Raw genomic sequence first — 24617 nt, 5'->3', positions numbered from 1 at the left:
TTATGAGTTGTAGTTGGTGCTGGGGTTAGATCCTTGTACGGTGTGCTGTTTAAAGTTGTGAGGCAGTGGTACATTCTTTGGTATCTGACTTTGTTTATACCTTTGTTGACGGTGCCCATGGTGGTTGGTTTTAAGGTCATGTGCTGCTGAAGAAAACCAGTAGCAGTGAAGTTAGAGGATTGTTTTGTTAGTAGGGATGTGATTACTTGGAAGAAGCTAATTTTGCTAATCTTCTTGGTTAGAATTACACTTAAGGTTGTGCAGCAATAGTTAATTTTTTTGACATGTCACTATGTCTTGCCCTCTGTTTCCTAATGGCCCATGCTGCATATTTCTAAGGTATTGTGCTGTTGAAATAAACCAGACATACTGTTTAGAGTTGTGCTTTTTAGTGGGAAATTTGTATACTTGTAATAGAACGATGTAGTTGACTAGGTGTACTATTCTTGTAATATAATAAAGTTGTCAGAGCTACGCCTAAGGGCTTAGCGTACTGTAGAAAAATCAGTAATGTCTTTAACTAGTGATCTCTACAGTTAGATTTTTCAGGTGTTGTAGCTGTACTCCTCTCCTGCATGGATTATACTGATACAACTGATGCAATATTTTTTGGCTGTCTATTAGCTTGAAGTCTTATGTTAGTAATCCTTTTGATCATGCACGTATCCACTGAATGAATATTATTGTCACTGGTTTATTACATTTGATGCCAGGAGCATAAGGCTGTGTGTGTTCTATCCTCACTCAACATGCTTGGATCTCAAGTTACACTGCCATTCGGCATAAAGGGAAAGTTGTACTTCTGAGGTGGTGTCTTTAAGATGTAACATTAAAGTGGTGCTGCATGTACCTGAACTGTTGATATAGTTCAGGTGCAATATAAAAAGCCCATGTCACTTATTGGAGAGGACCAAATTTGCTTATTAGACATCAGAATCGCTCATTTTAGCTGTATATACATTTATACGTATTAACAGAAGCACAGGCCTTGTATAAATGTTTAATAGTATAGACTTCCGTACAGTGGATATAAAAAGTGTACACACCCTGTTAAAATGCCAGGTTTTTGTGATATTAAAAAAATGAGACCACAGGAAATAATTTCAAAACTTTTCCCATCTTTAATGTGACCTATTACCTGTACAATTCAACTGAAAAACAAACAAATCTGTTAGGGGAAAAAAATAAAAAAATGTACAATTAACTGGTTGCATAAGTGTGCAACCCTTAAACTAATACTTTTGTTGAAGCACCTTTTGCTTTAATTACAGCATTAAGTCTTCTTGGGTACACACCTGCCATCAATTAAAGAGACTGATTAACCCCAAATAAAGTTCAGCTGTCCTAGTAGGATTTTCCTGACATTTACTCAGTTGCCTGCTACAGCAAAAGCCATGGTTTGCAGAGAGTTTACAAAGCATCAAAGGGATCTCATTGTTGAAAGTTATCAGTCAGGAGAAGGGTACAAACCACAGCATTGGATATACCATGGAACACAGTCAAGACGGTCATCAAAAAGTGGAGAAAATATGGGACAACAGTGAAGTTGCAAAGAACTGAACATCCCTCCAAAATTGATGAAAAGACAAGACGAAAACTTGTCAGGAAGGCTGCCAAGTGACCTACAGCAACACTGAAGGAGCTGCAGGAATTTCTGGCAAGTGCTGGTTGTGTACTACATGTGACAAAAATCTCCAGTATTCTCCATATGTCTGGCCTATGGGGTAGGGTTGCAAGACGGAAGGAAGGAAGTATATATACACAACTTTACATTATATGAACTATTTTTATATGTATATATTTTTTACGTATAGTTGTGTGTGTGTGTATATATATATATATATATATATATTTTTTTTTTTATCATGGCTACATATATGTAAATGCATATTTTATGCATGTATATATATGTATATATATATTTTTTATGTATTTTTTGCATATGCAAATGTTTTTGTATGTATATATACATATTTGATATAATTGATGTTTATATTATGATAGTATTTTAATATGAGGTTAAAATGAAATGTTTCTTTAAAGTTGCAACATGCTTTGATTGGCTCTTTTAAATAGAGCAAGGGTATTTAAATGAACTTTGAATGTAAAGTCTGAAGAAGTGTGAGTAATAACACAAAAGCACTTACTTGGGTGTTATTTGGATGTTACTACAATAAAGGTTTTTTGTCCAGTCTGCTTCGATTGTCGTGTTGTACCACCATTCTAGTTTTTGGATTTCAAGTTTTTGTTTGGGAGGTACTTTACCCTTCATGTTTCTCTTTTTTTGTAACTGTTTTGCGTTTTCTGTGATACAGAAGGGACATGACAGAAGAGACTGTACAAGGAAATTTGAGAGATGTTACTCTGAAAGAGAATATGAATTTTGAGCAGTTACTTAGAGCAGATAGCAATCCGCTATTAAGACTGTCTTGTGCCGAATTAGCTAGCAATGCTGATTCATCTCGCAGGCGCACAATTAACATTCAAGCTGTGCAACTGAAAAGGAATTTAGAAAATATCATGACTAAACTAAGGAATATACAGCGGCAGAGGAAACACATGGAGGCATGTATATGCTTCAAAGTTATTCCCAGAGGCTTACGTATATTAAAAATGCCCACTTTTGGTTCTTCCCAGCCTCAACTGCTAATGAAGTGGCAGAAACTGAATATCGAGACGAGTTTTATGTATATTAAACTGTTAATAGAGCAATATATGATTATTGAAAAAGAACTTGGCAACGAAGCTGTTAAAATTGAATATGAACTCAAAAAGTTGACCAAAGTCTATCCAAAATTGAATATGAACTACATCAGTCATTAACTAGTGGACAAATAGATGAATTAATGCTTGAATTGGCCACGATGCTTTCGGCACTTGATAACAAATTGTTGTTGCAAAAGAGAAAGAAGATGGAAAGGGATTACTTAGAATTTACCAATGGTAACGTCTTTTCCTGGCCGAGAGAACCTATCCGGAGTAGTGATCAGGTCCAGCCTTTGACCTCCCTCCAATCGGTGATTTAACCTCAGTTTGAATTACACCCTGCACCTGAGATGACGCCAGACGCTGCTCAGTTCAACACAGGAGATAGTTACCTTTATCGCTGCTGCCCAGCCTGCGAGCAGCCAAACAGAAATATCAGTTTCTACTAGAAGTTCGAACAGCCCTGATGTTGGAAAGAAGGAGAAGCCATCCGAAGTAGTTACTTCATCACGTTACCATTCAAGATAGCCAGTCGATCGACGTGGAGTACTCGAGGCGGAAAAAAAAATGAAAGAACATGAAAGAACCACACGAGTTTCGAAGAAAGACATTGAGGCATGTGAACAGGACCTGATAGTAAATTTGTCACAGTATGTATTAAATAATTTTGAGAAATCAGTGTTAAACAAGGATTTATCGTTTGTACCTTCTAAAAGTGTAGATGTAACTGAGTTAATTTTGGATTTAAAATGTTTTTAAGGAATGTGGCTTTGAAATTGCAGTTTGGTAATAACATAGATGGACATAGTGAAATGTTTAGAAAACCACCTATGTATACACCAGCATTGCATCCTTTACTTGAAAGTTTTGAGAGGGAATGTGAGAGTGACCTACTTAAACTATTTGAAATAAATAAAAATGATGTTAGACCAGAATATTGTAATTTAAATAGTAATGAAATACAAGCACTAAAAAAGCTACAGAACAATGATGGCATCGTAATTAGACCAGCTGATAAGGGTGGTACCATTGTTGTACTTGATTTTGACTACTACCATAATAGCATGAATGAAATGTTATTGGATTTAAATACATATTGGTTATTGACTGGATATGATTTAGATAGAATAATTAAATATATCCATAGCCAGTTATATGATATGCTAATGTGCAATATATTTGATGTGCAGTTATATAATTATTTTTCCATTGACAAACCATTAGTTCCTACTTTCAGAGGTCTTCCTAAGATCCATAAAACATTGGTTAATCCCCAATTTAGACCTATTGTATCTAGTCAGGGTTGGATGACTGAGTCAATGTCCATATATGTAGATAAGTTATTAAAACCTATAGTAGAGTAGAGTCAACTGAGTCTATTTTTAGAGATACACAGCAATTTTTAGAAATGTTATCTTATTATAATGACTCTGAATTGAGTGAAGCCATTGATTATATGGTTACCTTGGATGTTATCTCATTATTTACGAATATCCCTAATGATGTAGGGGTAGAGTATTTTAGGCTGTTTTTGATACAGAAGGGGATGAATAGGGAACAGATAGTTAGATATGCAATGTTGTTGGATTTGATTTTATCAAACAATGTGTTTAGCTATGATGAAAAATATTATTTACAAGTCACAGGGGTAGCCATGGTGACTCCATGCACCAGTTCGTATGCAAATTTAGTTTTGGCATATTGGGAGACCACCTATGTCCTTGAGCATTTGCACTTTTCTGAACATATAATATTTTATAAATGCTTTGTGGATGATGATTTCCTTTTATGGAAATGACTCCTATATACGCTTCAGGAGTTCATACAGTATATTAATGGAACTACATCATTTTTACGCTTCACTGAAAAATATTCAACTCATGAGATTGAATTTCTAGATGTATGGCTTGAGAAAGGTAATGGTAGAACAACAACAGAGGTATACAGAAAACCATGTAGGAGAAATGCTTTTCTCCACAGGGATAGTATGCACCCCCACACATACATAAAAATATAGTTAAGAGTCAGATCTTGAGAACATCTCATTTAACTAGTGAAGATTGAACTTTTGAAACAGCTCAGGATGTAGTCAAGAAAGAATTTATCAATAGGGGATACCATAGTAAGGATTTGCTACCAATAGAAGAATCAATTAGAGGAACTATTGGGAAACCATACATCAGCAAAGATAGATCAGATGCATGTAACATCAACATGTAATACTAGAGTAGTGGTCCCATATACCAGTAATAATAAAAAGGTAACCGATATTATCAAGAAGCACTGGAATGTGTTATGCTTAGATGAGAATATTAAGGAAATAGTTGAAGTGCCCCAGATGAGCTACAAAAATACTAAATCATTTAAAAGACTTTTATGCTATGAAGGTAGGAAAAAGGATATTTCACGCTCTATGAGAAAAGGAACACTATCATGTCGTACTTGTAATCAATGCCCTTATATGTTGAATGATAACAGTTTTATTCATCCAGATACTGGGAATAGATGTACTTTTCACCATTATACAGATTGTAAATCGAGAAATTTAGTTTACTTATGTGTCAGAAGTGTAAGTGTTTCTATGTAGGGAAAACAAATAGGACCCTCAGAGAGAGGGTCCGAGAACATACATATGCCATTAATAGGGAAGATGACACCTACGCACTAGCTAAACATGTATTATGTAATGACAGTACACATGCTTTTAAGTTTCTTGTACTGCAACTGATATATTCTACTACTAGGCTAGGTGTTGTCAGGAACTTCACAGAGAAACAAGAAGGAAAATGGATAATTAAACTGCAAGCTGATAAGGGACATGGTCTGAATGAGAAGGTTTCTTTGAAACCTTTTTTAAAGGACCGATCCTTGAAACATTAATTTAGTTCTATAAACAACTCTTTTTATATATGAATAATTTTTTATGTATGAACTATTTTTATATGTGTATATTTTTATTTATAGTTGTGTGTGTGTGTGTGTGTGTGTATATATATATATATATATATATATTTTTTTTTTATCATGGCTACATATATGTATATGCAAATTTTATGCGTGTGTGTGTGTGTGTGTATATATATATATATATATATATGTGTGTATATATATATATATATATATATATATATATATATATATATATGTATATATATATATATTTTTTGTATTTTTTGCATATGCAAATGTTTTTGTATGTATACATATTTGATATAATTGATGTTTTTTTTATATTATGATAGTATTTTAATATGAGGTTAAAATGCAATGTTTCTTTAAAGTTGCAACATGCTTTGATTGGCTCTTTTAAATAGAGCAAGGGTATTTAAATGAACTTTTGAATGTAGAATGTAATGTCTGAAGAAGCGCTAGTAATAACGCAAAAGCACTTATTTGGGTGGTGTTTGGATGTTACTACAAAGGTTTTTTTTATCCATTCGGCTTCGATTGTCGGGTTGTACCACCAATCTAGTTTTTGGATTTCAAGTTTTTGTTTGGGAGGTACTTTACCCTTTGTGTTTCTCTTTTTTGTGACTGTTATGTGGGAAAATGTGTTATGGTCTGATGAGACCAAGGTTGAACTTTTTGGACCACAATTCCAAAAGCTACGTTTGGCGCAAAAACAACACTTTGCATCACCCAAAGAACACCATCCCCAGGGTGAAGCATGGTGGGGGCAGTATCATGCTTTGGGGTTGCTTTTCTTCATCTGGAACTGGGGCTTTAGTCAAGGTGGAGGGAATTATGAACAATTCCAAATGCCAGTCACTTTTGGCCCAAAACCTTCAGGCGTCTGCTAGAAAGCTGAAGATGAAGAGGAATTTCACCTTTCAACATGACAGTGACCTCAATCATTCATCCAAATCAACAAAATAATGGCTTCACCAGAAGTAAATTAAAGTTTTGGAATGGCCCAGCCAGAGCCCAGACCCAACTCCAATAGAAAATTTGTGGGGTGACCCGAGGAGGGCTGTGCACAAGAGATGCCCTCGCAATCTGACAGATTTGGAGCACTTTTGCAAGGAAGAGAGGACAAATATGTACCATGCTGATAGACTCCAACCCAAGAAGATTGAATGCTGTTATTAAATCAAAAGGTGCTTCAACAAAGTATTAGTTTAAGCGTGTGCACACTTATGTATCCAGCTTATTGTATTTTTTTTATGTTGTATATTTTTCCCCTAACTGATTTGTTTGTTTTTAATTGAATTGTACAGGTTATAGGTCACATTAAAGGTGGGGAAATTTTTGAAATGATTTACTGTGGTCTCATTTTTTATATCACAAAAATCTGGCATTTTAACAGGGGTGTGTACACTTTTTATATCTGCTGTATATGCCTCTCTCATACATGGTTAAACATATTCTCATAAAGTAAAACTGACTCAGAAAAAAAGTATAAAATTACTGCTATTCATAACTTTGTTAGATGTACAAATCTTCTTACATAACATCCATATTTTCATTTCATGCCATAATACTACCAAGAACTCCAGTTATTACATCCCCCCTCTGTTTGAAGTGGGTTGCAAACCGAATCGCAAAACTTTCTTCTAAGGTCTCAATATGCACAAGTACTTTCTAATTTAGGATTATGTAAGAAATTAAAGATTAATTATCTTTATTGCTTGGATTGTCTGCAGTCAACCTCATCATCGTTAAACCAGCATTAGAAACATTTAAGGAAAAACAAAAACCATATAGACAAATGTAATACCAGTTTCTCGTTCAGTGCTTTTTAACCACTTTACATCAAGTTCAGTCCTTTCTGCAGTTTAATCTCTCATCCTTTGAGTACCCATATCCCTTTTTACTGCATTGTAGACAGCCAGTACATACTTTTTCCAAAATTCTTCAGTGTTTTCACTCATGATGCAGGCAAAACTTCTGCATGGGGGTAATGTAGTGCATTTTAAAAATGGCAAACATTTTATTCCAGATTTATTTTTTTAATTTGTAAATTGGTAAGCCGAATAATAACTCTTCACAAGTAATGGGCTGTGGGCTGTCTGGCTTGTTTGATATGTAGCCTACACCTCCTAGACAATAACATGTCAGCGAACCTCTTGTGTGATTGCATACTTCAGTATCCAATTTCGTCCTTCAGTCAACTTATTCTTTGTCTCATGTACTAGCTTTCTATAAAAACATAGTCAGTTAAATATGACAGTAATAGACTGGGATACCTTCTTCATGTATCGTGTAGATTCATTTCAGCACTTATTCCACTTGCTCTGCTAAGTAGGGTCCTGAAGGTAATACCTGGGGTGCATAATACAACCTCTGTAAGAATTCTTCCTTTAGACATCGTCCCTTTGGACAGCATGTGTTTTAAGTTCCCTCCAGTAAATATGTTGGTGGTGTGACATTTGTATAAATCCCACCCCCTGCCACCAAATAATACTTGGCAAGCAGGTTATGGTCCCTTGATGCACAGTACTGCAAGCCATTTAGTATGCAACGAGTGACTGATCCTTATAGTTGTATAATAAAGGTGCATCGGGTAGCAATAACCAACATCTGCCACACGCAAAGTAGTTTTATACTGTGGAGCTGCAGACCAGAATTATAATCCTTGGGGATTTTATCCACTTTGGCTGAGCTCAGTACTGGTCAGTGCAGTCTTACCAGCAGTAACAGACACTTGTATAACATAATTATGTGAGCACACACACTGAGTTTTCTAGGAAAGGAGTGAATTTAGTCTTCGAAAGTAATTTCTCAGAAGTCCAGGCAAACCTGGATGGCCTGTTCCTTCTTAATTATAGGGTTATGCAACCTAGGGGTTTAAATTTGGAAGTCAGTCTGAACTTTTAGGATAATTTTTTTGATATTCGATAGTTTAAAATGAAATTGAATTGTTTGCATTTTATATTCGATTTCTCATATAGAGTTAAGTACTATGTACTTTGTACGATAGATTTGTAATATTGTTAGCTTATTAATATTCAACAATTATTGGAAAGTTCGCAGACTATTACAAGTTGGGAGCTATTATTAACTCCAAAAGTGATGTTGACATCCTACAGAAAGGCCTCAGTGAGACCAATGACTGGTGTCAGAACCGTGGCCTTAAGCTCAATGCCAAAAAGTGTCATCATCCCCTTTGAGAAAAACTCTGTTCCCATGAATTACCACATCAAATGTAGTCCACTGAACACAGAAGGCGTTATAAGAGATCTGGGAAAACAGGTTAACAGCAACCTCTGTTTTGACCACCACCTTGCCACTGTGGTCAGAAAGTCCTGTGTTGCACATCTCATTACTAAGGGTTTTGCATCCAGGAAGAAAGAGGTCATTGTCTCCCTCTACTCTTCCTTCATTAGGCCAGTCATTGAGTACAGTGTCCCATTTGGCATGTACCTCACTAGACAGCTGCAACAACTGGAGAAGCTACAAAAGTACCTCACAAAGAAGATCCTAGGCCTTAAACACTTGTCCTATGTGGGCAGACTCAAACTCCAACTATTCTCTGCCTCATATTGCCTACTTAGAGGCGATCTCTGCTTGTCTTACAAAGCCATGGCTGACCCACCTCTGTTAGAAATGCTACATCTAAAGAAATTCCAATCCCTCTGCACCACACGCTCCAGAGACCTCAACCTCATTACCACAATCAACAGAACATGCTGGAGGAACAGGTTCATAACCCAGAGACTGCCCATGCTATGGAATAGACTTCCCATACATGTCAAACAGCGCACCTCACTGGCCCTCTTCAAGAGAAATCTTGACGAGTGGATGGGAAATAGAAAATTCACCCCGGGGATCACTCCAGTGGCTCTATTCAACAGAGGCACTGGGAACTAAGATTGGGTGGCATGATGCCATGGTAATCCTATGGACTAGGCTTGTCAAGGCTCCAGGGCCATTAGCCTAGTACACACCTGTGAACCTATGATAACTGTCCTCCAGTTCATGGAAGGCTGACACCAGCCAGACTGTACTAGCAAAGCCAAGAACACAAATTACACTTTAACCTTAAAATAAGCCAGTCTTGAAATATTTGAACAGTAGTAGCCTTTGACAGGCAGAAACTAAAGACTGATCAGTACATCAGATCACTGCACAGACCCTTAAGCTTAACAAGTAATTCATCAGCTGTAGACATATAAAATTCAGAAATAAAACATTCCATTTGCAAAGTATGCAGGTAAAAATCTTGTACAAGAAATCACAACTAAAAAATTTGAACAGAATGATGATATAAAGCAGACTCTGCTAGATAGTCTAGCCCTAATTAATTTTTGCTAAAGAAATACTGTCACTGCTAATTTTTACTAAAGAAATAATGTGCACTGTTGTCACTTCTTGATCAGAACAGAAGCTGATAAAAATGCCTTTCAAGTAGCTCTGTCTGCCTGGGCATATTTCCAGCACGAACATCCATCATATCTCCAGCTAGCAATCTTTATCCATCTTCGTGTATTTATGTTGACTCTCAGGCAGGATTTTCTGAGGCTTCAGCTTTGAATTTTGAAATTTGTTTTCTATTCTTTCCACATGTATATGTTTCTAGGGGAGTCCCTTCTAAGGTAATAGCCTTTGACTTAGAGCTGCATCTTCAGGGAGCATTAAGATTTAAGCACACTGCAGACGTGTTTATGGCAAGAACTGATTTCGCTTTCAAACTGCAGTGCATTCCAACAATAGCAGATGTACAGTTTTACAAACTTTTAAATGCTGCATATTTCCTGTAAAGGCACATAGAGAGCAACTTCTTTCAGTTTTAACTTTTAAAGACTTGCTTAATTCAAACAGCTTCAGATCATAGTTGACTACTGAAGTAACAGTTACATTTTTCAGTATTAAAGCTTTTCATGTTTCTTCCACTGTCTTAGACCCAAATCAGTTTTGTTGAGAAACCTTCAGGAAATGAAGCTTGGTATAAAAAGAATTTATCCCATAAATCACATTTCCTTGTTTTTTGCCTAAAACAACCATCTGCATTGGTGTTATCAACACCTCTCCTTTACTGTGGGTGATTGTTGTAGAACTGTAGTCCCAAACTTCATTTAAGATGCTATCCATTCTGCCCACTAATTCTGTGTAAGTACTTTTAAGCACTTATGATCCGTTGCTACTTTGAATTTGCATACAGATAGGATTAGAGCTTTTGGAGAATCTGCCCTTTTCCCGAGTATTCCTTTTTTACAGCTGCATACAATGCTTCTTTTGTCTGGAGTCTGTGATGGAGGTACATCACTGGATGTTCTTATCCCTTTGAAGAAGTCTATGTTGAGTATAGCTGTCTGTCCATGGTCTTTGAAGTATCTGGATGATAAGCTGTTGTCCATAATTAGGTTTGTCTAGCACGTAGGATCAACTGAAGTCCTCCTCAAGTTTCTGGAAAGCATCTTTGCAAGCTGGTGTTGAGATAAATTAATCTGATCTATTGTTTTGGGTAAGGTGTGAAAGAGTGGCTGTAGTACTGTAAGGAGAAACCAACTTCTTGAAATTCCCCACTTACTGAAGGAATGCCTTCACCTGCTTTTTACTAAGTTGAAAAGGCAGTAAGTGGATAGCTTTCCTGGCAGTATTTATCCAGATTTTGCCACAACCCCCCCCCCAGTGAACACGTTAAGAGTTCTGATGTTTGATTTTGGCAATTTCTACTATTCCTACCTGGCATTTGTTTGCATTGATAATCAGCCTGACCCTGTTTTAATCTGCTTACCAGCTCTCTGACATGCTGCATGTATGCCTACTAGGACCAACTGAAAGCGACAGTATCATTTATGTAGCTAAGAGCAGTCTTTAGCTCTTGCTAGGGTGTGATCCAGTATCTTCTGCAAAGTTGCTGAGGCATTCTTTATTCCAGAAGACATTTTGTTGAATTCGTGCAGACAGAGGGTACCATATGCCTTCTTGATGTGAATGGCAAATGTATACCTGCCTGTAGCCTTTAGGTTAGTAGTAGTCAGATACTTGTTGTACCCATCTGCTCTAAAGCTTCATGTGTTGCAGGGATGGTGTCTGCATCTACTCTTGTATGATGGTTTAGTTTGTAGTTTATTCTACACTAAACCTAATACCCATCTTTTTGCTAGGCACCAGTACCAGTGATGAGGCCAGGGGACTATTGGATTACCCACAAATTCAATATTTTCTGCAGTTCCTACTGCATGATTTGGTTACCTCATAAGGAGCTTGTTTCACTGTTTTTTTTGTCTGTTTGTGCTTGCACAGTGCTGTACAAGCTGGACACTCTCTGGTTTAAAAATGAACATGTCCTCACACTCAGAGCACTGCTTGAATTTATTAAATCTGTGTACGGAGTAGCTGCTGTGACATTGCTACCACCACTGTGTACATGACCATTCAGATGTCACTGAGAAGATCCCCTTCAGATTCCTCTTGTAATCCAATGTATGTAGTAAATACAAAAGTCTCAGTCATGGAGGGGGTCATCATCCTTACATGGTAGTATTTACATTTTGGCCTTTGATGCAGCTGCTCTACCACATAATTAACACCACTTGCCTTTCTCACATTAGTGAAAAGTGCTTAGTATGCTGGCTGAAGCTTGTTCTGATGCAAAGGAATAGCCTGTGGGTTTAAGAGATGTGATGGATACTTGTCTCACCAGTGATCAAACTGGTCTACATCTGCTTTCACCATGGTCTTAAGAGTAGAGGAGAAACCTCTTCACAGAACCAATTTAAGTAGGAGGATTTTAACTACCTCACCCTACAGCACTTCCACAAACAAGTCAGCATTTGACTAAGTGTTTATTATCTTTTCTGCCTCAAAAGGGCAAAGCTGTTGCATCGGGGGCAGTCATTTAATATGCCAGGACCTAATACAGTGAGAATGGTCAAAAAAATGGACTTGCATGTACCAAGCCTGAAGTTATAATTTGCCAGAATATTCCCTTTTCTCTGAGGTATGGCAATCTTGGTGTTGGTGTATATATAAGATGTTGTTCTTGTTGCACTGTTGAAGTCATTACACTTGAGTTATCTGCCTGCAGGTAGCCCTCAGCCGGCCTGAATACCAGAGACTTAGTATTTCTGCATCGGTTGCTGTCTCTCCAGGACTGATGTCAGGTTGTCAGGGGTATAGAAACAGGCAGTCGATGCCATTACACCAGTCTTTCTTGCCGAGAAGCCCGAAGCAGAAGTAGTTCGTAAGTGCTGGTCGGCCGCTACCTAAATTTTCATTTACAAATTGAATAAACCGCTCAGATGGCTTAGTGGTAGCATGCTGTGACTATGGTATACACTGGGTTCAAGACTTGACAGGGCTCATTATTTTCCTGAAGTCTTCTAAAGCTAAGTTACCCCATTGGGGATCCTTTTTTCTTGCCCTGACCGATGTCAGAAAAAGTTAACAATTGTCTTGCCTGTGGAAAGCAAATACCACATAGAGATTTTCATTCTTACTGTGTCACCTGTCTAGGTCTAGACCACGGCATACCTCGCTGTGGGTTTTGTGCCTTGTTCAACGCCCGAACCATTCGTCGTCGGGCTCTCATTATCGCTAAATTCTTTCGCTGTCTATTTCCGTATTCCGAAATGTCTTCGGTAAACCATCCGACTACCGATATTCTGAAAAAACGTAAGCATAAAGACAGACTGCATAGGTCCAAAGCTGCCGACGACATTTCTGTTAAGCTAGTCGCCAGTTCACCGGTAGTCAGTGAAGTACTTTCGCAGCCCCTGATGCCCACTTCTGTGGATTTGCAGGCCTCTACCGAGACCCATTCGGAGTCCGGTATGCCATGAGACTCTTCTTCGACTATGGAACCTGCATATGTCTCTACCTTGGATGGGTCCGGAGCCGCTGTGCAGTCGCACTACTGATGTTCGACTTAATCTGACGACTTTATTCAAAACTACCGAGTTTCTTAAGCCAAGAGTACACACTACGCCTAGAAAACCGATGACCAAAGCTCATGCATCTCCTCCCATGCCACAATGACAGATGCTTAGACTGGCAGAAGACCTTATTATGCTGATTAGGGGACGTCAGCCTTCCCCTGCTAAGAGGAAAAGAGACCAGACCCTGCAGCTTCAACAGACCAGGGGTCCGATAACTCTGAGGTATCTGATTATGAAGACATGTCCTTATCTGCTTATGAAGATTCAGATGCAGAGGAATCCATTCCCTCTGCCTCCCCTCCAGAGGATTTTTCTTTTGGTGAAACCTTATATACCTTAAGAGAGCATTTCTACTGGGAATGCCAAGACTATCCTCCATCCAAAAAGAGACACTGAGAATTCCTAGATTTGCCACAGCACAGACTTTTAGCAATAACCCATGTCCTGGAGGTTGTTGATGTTTTTATGTAATCCAGTCTTACTCCTGATACTTTGCCTCCTGCCCCTAGGAAACCACACAGGTACTACAGAGTACCTGACACTCACAAATTTCTTTTCAAGAATCATACTGCTGACCCAGAGAAGTTTTTCCAGGGGCCTAAAGATATAAAGGCAACTACAGCCAGGAATCCCACCTCTTCGGATAGGGATTCCAGGGCTTTGGTCAGATGGGGTAAGAATGTATATACCTCTGCTACTCTTGCTATTAGAGCATTAAATTGTCAGTTTCACATGCTGAAGTACCAGCAACATATTATGGAAAAGGAATTGCAGGAGCTTATGCACTCTGCAAGCAAAGTCAGCAAGCATACTTTGCAGTGTGGCTTTGATGCCCTAGAGGCATCTTGCCAGGCAGCAGTCACTGGTTCTGTACTGAGAAGACATGCTTGGCTCAAGGAACAAACTTTGCCAGATCATGTCAAATCAAAGTTAGATGCTCCTTTGAACAAGGACAGTTTGTTTGGCACCAAAGCAGAAGAGTTTCTTAAAAAGATGGAAGAAAAAGCTAAGTCTATGCAGACTGTTAAAGAATTCTTACAAGTGCATTCCCCTAGATTCAGTAGGCATTGCCCTTCCAAACACTGGTCCTTTCCAGCCCCCTCCAGGCCATCTCAAACCAGACCCAGGGGAAGCAGACCACCCATACAGTCTTAGGGTATGCAGAGATCTAAGCAATGGGGTGCCCCCACCCCCAAAGCAGGGAGTTATAAGCCACCTACTTATGGAAAAAACTCACAATGACTTCTCCACTCCACTCTCCACCTCTGCCCAATTGCTTGTGCCCCTAGGAGGAAAACTTGCCCTTCATGCAAAAAAATGGATGTCCATTACACAAGACCAATGGGTCCTCAACATTGTATCCCAGGGGTATAAATTTTACTTCCACTCACTGTCAACCCCAAGAGGGTTCCCAGACCTCCCTCCCAAACCAGTGGGCAGAGGCTCAAAACCAAGTTCTATCCCTGCTCTCCATCAGAGCTATTCATCTGGTTCCAGTGGAACAGATAGGTCAAGGATTCTATTCCAGACTCTTCCTGGTACCCAGAAAAGAGGGTTCTTGGCACCCAATCCTGGATCTTTTAATTCTCAACACTTTCCTGGTGGTACCAAAATTCAAAATGCTTACCCTGCAACAGCTTCTACCTATGCTAACCAAGGATGCCTATTTAGTCACCATAAATTTAAAAGAAGCCTATCTGCACATCCCTATAAGGGAGTCATGCAGGAAGTATCTACATTTCAGGGCCGGTACTATGCATTATCAGTTCTCTGCACTTCCCTTTGGCTTATCCACTGCACCCAGAGTGTTCACAAAATGCCTGGCTCCAGCCATTGCATACTGCAGGCAGAGAAACATCCATATTTACCCGTACTTGGACGACTGCCTGATTCAGGCGAACTGTCAGGAATTGCTGTTGCAGCACCTGACATTTGTGAAAAACCTCCTCGCTTCCCTGAGTTACACCGTCATTGAAAATAAATCAAAACAGGTACCCAGTCAAAGGATTGTAATTCCTGGGAGCAAGCTTGGACACAACTTGCCCAGATGGCATTCCTCACTTCAGAAAAACAAGTCTATCTGACAGCCTACTTCAAACAAATGGCCATCAAAACCCAGCTATTCGCAAGAAAAATACTGCAGGCCCTAGGGTTCCTGGCCTCATGTATACTGCTAATTCCATATGCAAGACTTCATGTGAGGAAACTTCAGTGGTACTTAAGTCTTTGGTTCCCAACATTCCCCAGACCTGGAAACAGTCATTCCCATCATACCCTATCTAAGGACAGAGTTTCTTTGGTGAGCAGAAGCATGCAACCACAACAAGAGACTGCTCTTTACTCAACCCCATGCCACCCAGACCCTAACCACAGATGCATCAGACTATGCCTGGGGAGCACACATGGACGGCAAATGCATTCAAGGCCACTGGAGCCCAAGTCAAATTCATCTGCACATCAACTAAAAAGTGATGCTAGCTGTGCAGAATGCCCTGACAACTTTCAGATTCCTACTCTTTCCAGGACAACTGCTGATAAAAACAGACAACACCACAGTTATGTGGTACATCAACAAGCAGGGGGGAACCCATTCCCACCCACTCTGCAAGTTAGCCATGGCTCTGTGGAACACGGCATTGGACATGCAAGTCCATCTGCAATCTCAATTCCTGCCAGGCAAACAAAATTCACTGTCAGACGACTTAAGCAGAAATCTCCTAGACCCACACGAGTGGCAGAGCCCATCACCTTCAACCTTCTAATTCAGAAATGGGGGACCCCAGAGGTGGACCTTTTTGCCTCCCTCTACAACCACCAGCTCAGCAGATTCTGCACCAGGAACCCTCACAGCAGGGCCTGGAAAGTGGATGCCCTATCCTTTCAGTGGGTAAATCTCTCAATTTATGCATTCCCACCCTTGCCCCTTCTCCCAAGAGTATTACTCAAAATAAGATGGGACAGACCGAGGACAATTCTTATTGCCCCGGACTGGCCACGCCAGCACTGGTACCCACTCCTGCGCAGCCTGACATTGGTGACACCATGGCACCTACATCAGAACCCTACCCTGCCCTCTCACCAGGAGGGGGCAGATTTTGCATCCACAACTGCAAACCCTAAGTCTGGCAGCCTGGCTTATCCCTTAAATCCTAACCCAGCAGACCTAAGTAAATGGGTGCTGGACGTCATTCTTGAAGCCAGAAGACCCAGTACAAGGAAATCCTATGCGGATAAGTGGAAAAGATACTGCTCATGGAGCCTATCTAAAGGAGAGGACACAACTCTGCCCTCCCTGCCTTTAATTTTGGACTACTTGGCAGATCTACTTCACAAAGGCCTGGCCTTCTCTTCCATCAAGATTCATGCCTCAGGCATTTCGGCTCATTACAACACTGAGCCACCTCTCTTCTCACACCCTCTTATCAAACAGTTCCTGAGAGGGGTAAACAACTTAAGGCCACCAAGGAGAGCACCCACCCCTGCTTGGGACCTTAGCTTTGTACTGGAAAAGCTCACACTCCTACCCTTTGAGCCTGCAGCGTCAGCAGACTTAAAATTCCTCTCTTGAAAACAGCATTGCTTCTAGCCATCACTTCAGCTTGAAGAGTGTCTGAACAACAAGCACTTATGGCCGTGGAACCCTTCATTATTTTCCATGCTGACAGGGTCTCTCTCAGGACAAACCCTTTATGCCTAATGTGGTGTCCAGTGTGGCTCTCAATCAATCCATACATTTGCCAACCTTTTTCCCTAATCCTCAAAATAAAGGGGAAAAGATCTTTCACTCTTTGGACATGCGCATACAGCTCAGATAGTACCTGGATAGGACTAAGGCTTTCAGAAAATCAGACCAGTTATTAGTCAGCTTTGCAACAGGGGCAGAGGGCAAGGCCATTTTAAGCAAACCGTTTCTAAATGGATAGCACATTGCATCCATTTCTGCTACATGCACCATGGGAAACAACCCCACAGGGGGTCAGAACACACTCCACTAGGGCAACATCTACCTGTACTGCATTCCTACATCCTGGAAGCTGCTACCTGGAGTTCAGTGCACACTTTCACCAAGCACTACCATTTGCCTGTCTTCTCCAAATCCAAGGCAGGCTTTGCAACAGCAGTCCTGCAGGGCATTCTAGCAGGCCCTAACTCTTCCTGACTGCCTCAACCCTTCTTCAGCTTTGGGAATCCACCCAAGTGTGATGACTGCACCAGTGAAACATGAAGAATATAGTACAGTTGTGTACACTTGCCATAAATGTAGAGGTTCGAATGTATTCACTGTTGCAGTCCTGGTTTCCCTCTCTCCAACCCCCTGGTTTCTCTTTCTCTCTCTCTCTCCCCTTATTCTGTCTAGGCCTTTACCCCCCCCCCCCATTTTCAGGGATATGGGTATTGGTATTTACTTTTTACTGGTGATGTTTTCCTCCACCATAACTTAGCCCCCTGTTGGGGGGCTCCTGACATTTGGGGCAAGAAAAATTAATGTAATGGCATCGTCTGCCTGTTTTTATACCTCCTGATGTCAGTCCTGGAGTGACAGCAACCGGCGCAGAAATGCTAAGTCTTTGGTATTCGGGCCAACTGAGGGCTACCTGCAGGCAGATAATCCAAGTGTGATGACTGCAACAGTGAATACACTTGAACATCTACATTTATGGTAAGTGTACACAACTGTACTTTTGGGGGATGTGTCAGGGTTTTGCCTCCTGCAAAAAGAGATGTTTAAAGTTAGAAGAGTGATGCTAGAAACTTACTCTTCTGCTGCATTTTCTGTCTGTCAGAACTAGCCATTACATGTGCAGACATTTCAGTATGGAGCTGCATCATGGTATCTAGTACCAAAATCTGACTCCAAATTTGACTTTTACTTATGGCATTTGGGGTGCCGTGAAGCTGCTCTGTATCCATGGCTTCCTTTGGAAGTAGTTCCTTGTTAGGGGAGTAAAGGAGCCTGAGTTTTGTTTCCTGTCCACCTTGTCATGTCTTTTGTGGTGTCTAGCTAGTAAAAATATTTGCATCAGCCTGCACTTTTTTGTGTGTGGTTTATGGCCAAATGACTTGAAAAGAATGCCATGGTGTGTATTCAGAAATGCTGTATGATAGGAACTTGGTGCTGCCCACATCTGTATAACATTTCACTTGTTTTGCCCTCTTAGGAGTTCATCCTCTGTATAGTAACCTCTTCATCCAGTATGCAGATTGCATCTTAACATTGATAGTCAGAAGCCACATTGCCCACCTCCCTCTTTTAAGGTGGTATGTAAAAGCTGTTAACTTTCTCTTTGTAATCCTTACTAGTTCCCCTTCCAAAGGAAGTGTGGTGCCACTTATTTAGACTTTCTGCTATGAACTATCTCTTTCCCTGAAGGAACTCCTTCCTTGGAAAGTCCAGCAGCTTTTAAAAGCTATGGCTCAGATTCAGGGTTCCTGCTACAACCCAATTATTTCCCTAAAGTAGCAATATCACCAGCCTTTGGAGGTGTGGGTATCCGAGTTATAACACGTTGGTGTATCATAAAATAGTGGCACCTGCTTTGTCTCCCTGTCCCACTTCCCAACCCAAATAAACTCTAGCAAATAGTACCAAAAAAGGGTCTCTTTCCCCCCATGGCACTAACCAGAGTGAATGGTCCTAGCAAGTAAGCTATGTCCCTTGCAGTATCCTTTTAATAGGATAGCTTACAAGGTTTGTGATGACCTTTAGCATCTGCAGTTTCAAGACAGCCCACCACTACCATAATGCTGTGCTACCTTTGTTCACAACATTATCGCTCCTTTCCCCTTTCAGTTCTTTTGTGTGAAAAAATACTCTTTCCTGCGTTTCTGTCTGGTTGCTGTTCATCCATTTCCTTCCCAGTTGTTAGATGAGCTGGGTTGGCACTTTGGTGATTTGCAGTCTGTCTGGTAGCCGTAATTCTACCTTTCTTGTGCCAGATGAGCAAGAGATGCAGCTGTACAGTGCCACATTGCACAAGTGAGCATGTATTAACTTGGCCATGCTATCCTGCCTTCCTTATGACATGTCAATTAATTCGTGTGCCCTTTTGTAGCAGTGCTCTAATTTTTGGGCAGCCTAGTATGTCTTCTCTCATTAGCAGTACTTTTCATTTTATTTATGTAGCCTTTTGCTTTGTTGCCTCTGTTCATTGCTTAATATATGCTGTATTAGCTGTACATCTCATTCCATGGTGACACTCTTGAACAATTGGGATATGGGGGCACTTCTTTATTAATCCTAGTTCATGTTTTCTTCTTTAACCAGCTCTGATGTTGCAGAGGAATAAAGCCCTGACTGAACCACAGTTGACCCAGGTTCCATTAGTAGCTTTGTTGACTGACACAGCAGTCACAGAAGGGATCCTCTTGAGAGGTGGGGGTGGGCAGCCGTGGAATCCAACACTTCCCTCAGAGAAGGAGGTTAGAATGCAAACAGTGGCATAGCTAGAGTTTGTGATGCCCAGGGCTGACTTTGAGTTTGCTGCCCCCCCCCCCCCAACACACACACACACACACAAAATAAAGCATAATACACACCATAGTCATACAAAAAGTGAAAATGATGGTTCTCCTATCCATTGTTAAAAGCGATGCCTCACCTTTGATATCGGAGTTGCAATCCACAAATTTGTTTGTCCAGTTATGCAAAAGCATTTCCCTGACACACTAATGAATTATTTTCCCCAGTAACGCCATCATTAGTTTGTGTTGTGTATGCACCAGCCCTAAAATGACATAATAAATTATTTTGCCCAGCAGTCATTTCAGCAGTCTGATCATGTATGGAAAAGTACTTCTCTGATGCACAAATTATTTCCCCAAGCAACGTCTTCATTAGTATGTCCAGGTATACACAAGCACCAAAATGACATTTCCCAAAGAGACCCCTTCAGTAAAATGTCCAGGTAGACACAAGCACCAAAATGAAACATTCTACCAAGCGACCCCTTCAGTAAAATGTTGAGGTATGTACAAGCACCAAAATGAAACATTTGCTCAAACAACCACTTCAGTAAAATGTTGAGGTGTGTACAAGCACCAAAAGATTACGTGGATGTCAGCAGAGATGAGACAGTTGCTACATTGTCACAAGATGCTCATATCCACCAAGTTGGCTACTGAAAAGTTAGAAAGTTCCATATTCATACTGTCCAGTGCTTTGATTTGTGAGCTACAAGAAAGCGATGTATTGGGGTAAGAAGGCTATTAAGGGTGCTTTGTTTGTGCAGTCCAGTAAGGATGCTTTACTGGGACACATTTAGCTAAAAAGTGCTAAATTCTGCTAACTAATGTTTACACAATACTGATAAAAGGAGATTTAAAAATGTCTACAGATGTCTGAATGCATCTGTATTTTACCCTTTTTTTCTAGCTAGATAATTTATGCATCTTTTAGGTGTTTTTTTTTTATCGATCATCTTATAATTCAAGAGAAACCATCTGTGTTGCACGTTAGTCATAAATGCTGTATAAGCCATCCTGACTCTCAGTTTTCTACGTTTTATTTCATGCCTAGGAACATTCTATTTTGCCTTACCGCTCTTTTTGCTTAAGTCGATGTAACTGAGACATGAGTACTCTGTTACAGTTCAGAGTTTGAAGTTAACATACATAGTGAAATCAAATACATACTTATCTAGACATAAACGAATCACATTTCTTTGTTCCTTCGCATCCTGGTTTAAGCAATGTCATACTGAGAGGCCCTGCAAAATAATGCAGTTGAATAATGCTTCCGAATGGACCTTCTCAGGCACATTTTAATCCATCTACCCCAATAACTTAGAATTCTATTGTACATGTAGAACAAATGCAAATATTTCACACAGGCCTTCTTACTTCACAAAGGTAATTCTGACCCATTTTTTTTTCCAAGACAGCCAATTAAAATAGTACTGTTTTTACCATCTAGTGACAATGAATTTAAAAAAATACCTGTAATATATAATATGCATATTTTAACAATTAATCACTTATTTCAGTGCACATATCTTAAACGATACAATTCTGACAAATGGCTATATTGATTTATTAATCTTACCTCTCGTTTTGTAATAATAATAAAGTTATGAATAACTACCCTGCAGGACTTCACTACCTGGGTCACTTTGAACTTATTAATGAAAATTATAACATGTAGCACATACAACTGGGCAAACACTAATTAGAAATTCAGTTTTTGTGCATCCCACTTATTTAACATATTCTTTAGCTATGTTCTGACTTGCAACTGACAGGCAAAATGAATCTGAATAACTCTAGATTAAGACACAGTAGACCACTTGGAGATACAAGAGACAGACTACTGGACAACTTGCCTGCATAAAGGAAAAGGACTGCCCTACTTGTACAGAGGTACAACATTTTGAACTTGTTTAATCTCACCACTTAACATGCCAAGTTTTCAACCATGGTCATTGGTATCCTCGTATATCCTATGGAAAATGGAGTAAACCAGTGCACTGTCACACATGAAAACAAAATTGAGCAATAATTAATTTGCATACATAATAGCTCATTACCCACTCCCAAAAGTATAAGTCCTGCATTGTACTGCATGCAACCAACACCACAACTCCAAAAGAACCATTAGTGTCTGAAAGCAATTAATAGGTAGTCACTAAGTGCAAACCTGAGTAGAACAGTAAAATGGGTCTATATTAATGTTATCGAATACTTACAGCATTGAACATGATATGGTCGACAACATATGTTCGAAGTTGCAAGTATTCGAAAATTAAATAAAACAAATTAAAAAACAGGAAAAACTTACCTGAACGTGTTAAGCAAGCCTCCCCCCATTTAAATATACCAACTCCAAGATCGCACTACAGTGCAGTAAACAGAAATCTTCTCTACGGAGATTTCCGCTTTCATTTTCGAATACTTGCAACTTCGAACATATGGTGTTGACCATATAACTTTCAGTGTTGTTAGTATTCGATAACGTAATAAAGACCCCAGTAAAATATAATAGAAGGACCACTGCATGATACAGTTCTTACAGAAAAAATAAATGCAGACATCCACTCCAAGCCAGTAGCAAAACAGACCAACTAAAGAATTCATGCATGCATGATGCACACTGGCAAATGCTAAACCACAGTACATGCCTTCCTCCTTGCTTGAACCTACTTGGAAATAGGCCTGGCCGTTCTCCAAGGAGGCTGACACCCCCATGGTACAATATGCCACTGAGCAATGTAAAGTTAATTATAAAGTCAAGGAGACAGGGCATAAACACAGGATGTACAGGGCCATTGTTCCAATATTCACTCTCCAATGGATTAGGTCTTGCATTACATTGCAAGGGGCAGCTTTATTAGAATCAGAGCACAAAGGGCACCGGAGGCTTTCAGATCGGACAATACTAAGCAGTCATAACTATGGACCTTGTCACAGTAGTCAGAAACACAGTGATCTCTATGCAAACAGCAAAGGCAACATTGACAAAGCCATACAGAAACTTTAAATGCAAATGATTTTTTGGATGTATTTGTTATTAAGCATTCACGTAACATATTTGATACTTGTGTGTTCAGAAAGGAGTGTTATAGGAATACCTATCACCACCGTCAGAGTATGCACCCCATGCATGTTTTTAGAAATGTGGTAAAGGGATAAGGTATGAGGGCATCCAGATTGAACGCCAGTGAGGAGGGCTTGTATGAAGAGTTAACATCTTTGAAGGATAGGTTTATGGAGAGAGGGTACAGTGAGCGAGAGGTTAGTGGTACACTCCAGACCATTCCAGCTTTGCATACCAATACAGTGAGGCTATATTTTTCAAAGAAGTTTTGCTCCCAAGAGGATGCAATAAATGACACAATGAATCACCAGTCAGGTATTAGATTACCAGTTACTTATTTGAGCAGTGTCAGACAGGTTACTGACATCCTTCAGAAACATTGGCAGGTTTTGCTGTTGGACCCTGAGGTCAAGTCGATTGTAGGGAATGAGCCCAGATTTTTGTATAAAACAAGAGATCACTTAAACAAATGTTGTGCTATCCCAGGATAGGTAGTAAGAAGGGGATTGATGAGAGTCCAAGAGGGACATTTCCCTGCAATAAATGTAAGTATTGCCCTTATATAGATTCCACTGTCAGCTTTATCCATCCGGATACGAACAAGGAGTGGAGGTTCAATACATATGCGGATTGTAACACATGCCATCTTGTTTATTTAGCTTACTGTAGGATTTATTATTCTTATTATGTGATCAAGGCAGATAGGCTCAGAGACCGAGTTAGGGAGAATTTGTGTGCCTTCAGTACCCGGTCTGAGGTGAATGTCCTGGCCAAGCATGTTGAAGCAACTGACCCCACACATGGTTTTAATTTAGTTACTGAGACCATAAATGTTGGTAAACGGGGAGGGGACATTAAGAATCACACAGAAACATCAGAAATTAGATGGATTGTCAGGTTGAGAGCCTCCAGAGGGAAAGGATTGAATGATTGTGTATCAATTAAACCAGTTTTGAAAGCCAGGAATACTTGTTTATGAGTTTGTATATGGCAGTATTGAGTTTGGAATGTTTTATGATTTTGTATGGGTATTTTGTATGTTAATGTGAGTGTGTTCCTTTAAATGATGCTTTTATGTTTTTAATTATGTAATTGGATTGTTCATTTGATTAGTTAGGTGTAGTATTTATACTAATAGTTAATTGAGATGTGTTGTCTGATGAAGCAGTATGTCTTGAACTGCGAAAGCGATCACGGAATAAATGGTATTTGCTCTTTTTATTGCACTGAGTATTTTTGCCACTGTACAAGCCATTTTCAGGTTCACCACATTTTTGTGTTGTACTTTTGGATTTTTGTGTGAAGAACCTGTTCTCCAATCCACTTGGTTTTGTGTTTTGCAGCTTACACTTATAGTTGAGAAATCAGTCATAAGTAGTACAACACAGCTGACCAATAGATGACGCACATAATGGGCCAACACTGCCATGCAGTACATATACCGAATATGAATGGAGTAATTACCAAACACCTTGTGCCTGTCTGCTAACTACAACATGCTAATGACTCACTAGGCTGTTGTATACATAAAGTGATGCCTTAGTTTCAAATCCTGCCTG

General features: G+C 39.7%; 1 protein-coding gene across 2 annotated transcripts in view; it reads left to right on the top strand.

Moving 5' to 3' along the window:
• MTMR1 (myotubularin related protein 1) overlaps positions 1-24617 on the top strand; it is a 1550898-nt gene that overhangs the window by 430170 nt on the left and 1096111 nt on the right. The window lies entirely within an intron of this gene.

The sequence above is a fragment of the Protopterus annectens genome, chromosome 15.part0 (assembly GCF_019279795.1).
Source record: "Protopterus annectens isolate FY-2018-M chromosome 15.part0, PAN1.0, whole genome shotgun sequence".
Classification (NCBI taxonomy): Eukaryota; Metazoa; Chordata; order Ceratodontiformes; family Protopteridae; genus Protopterus; species Protopterus annectens.
This window is presented reverse-complemented; position numbering and strand designations above follow the sequence as displayed.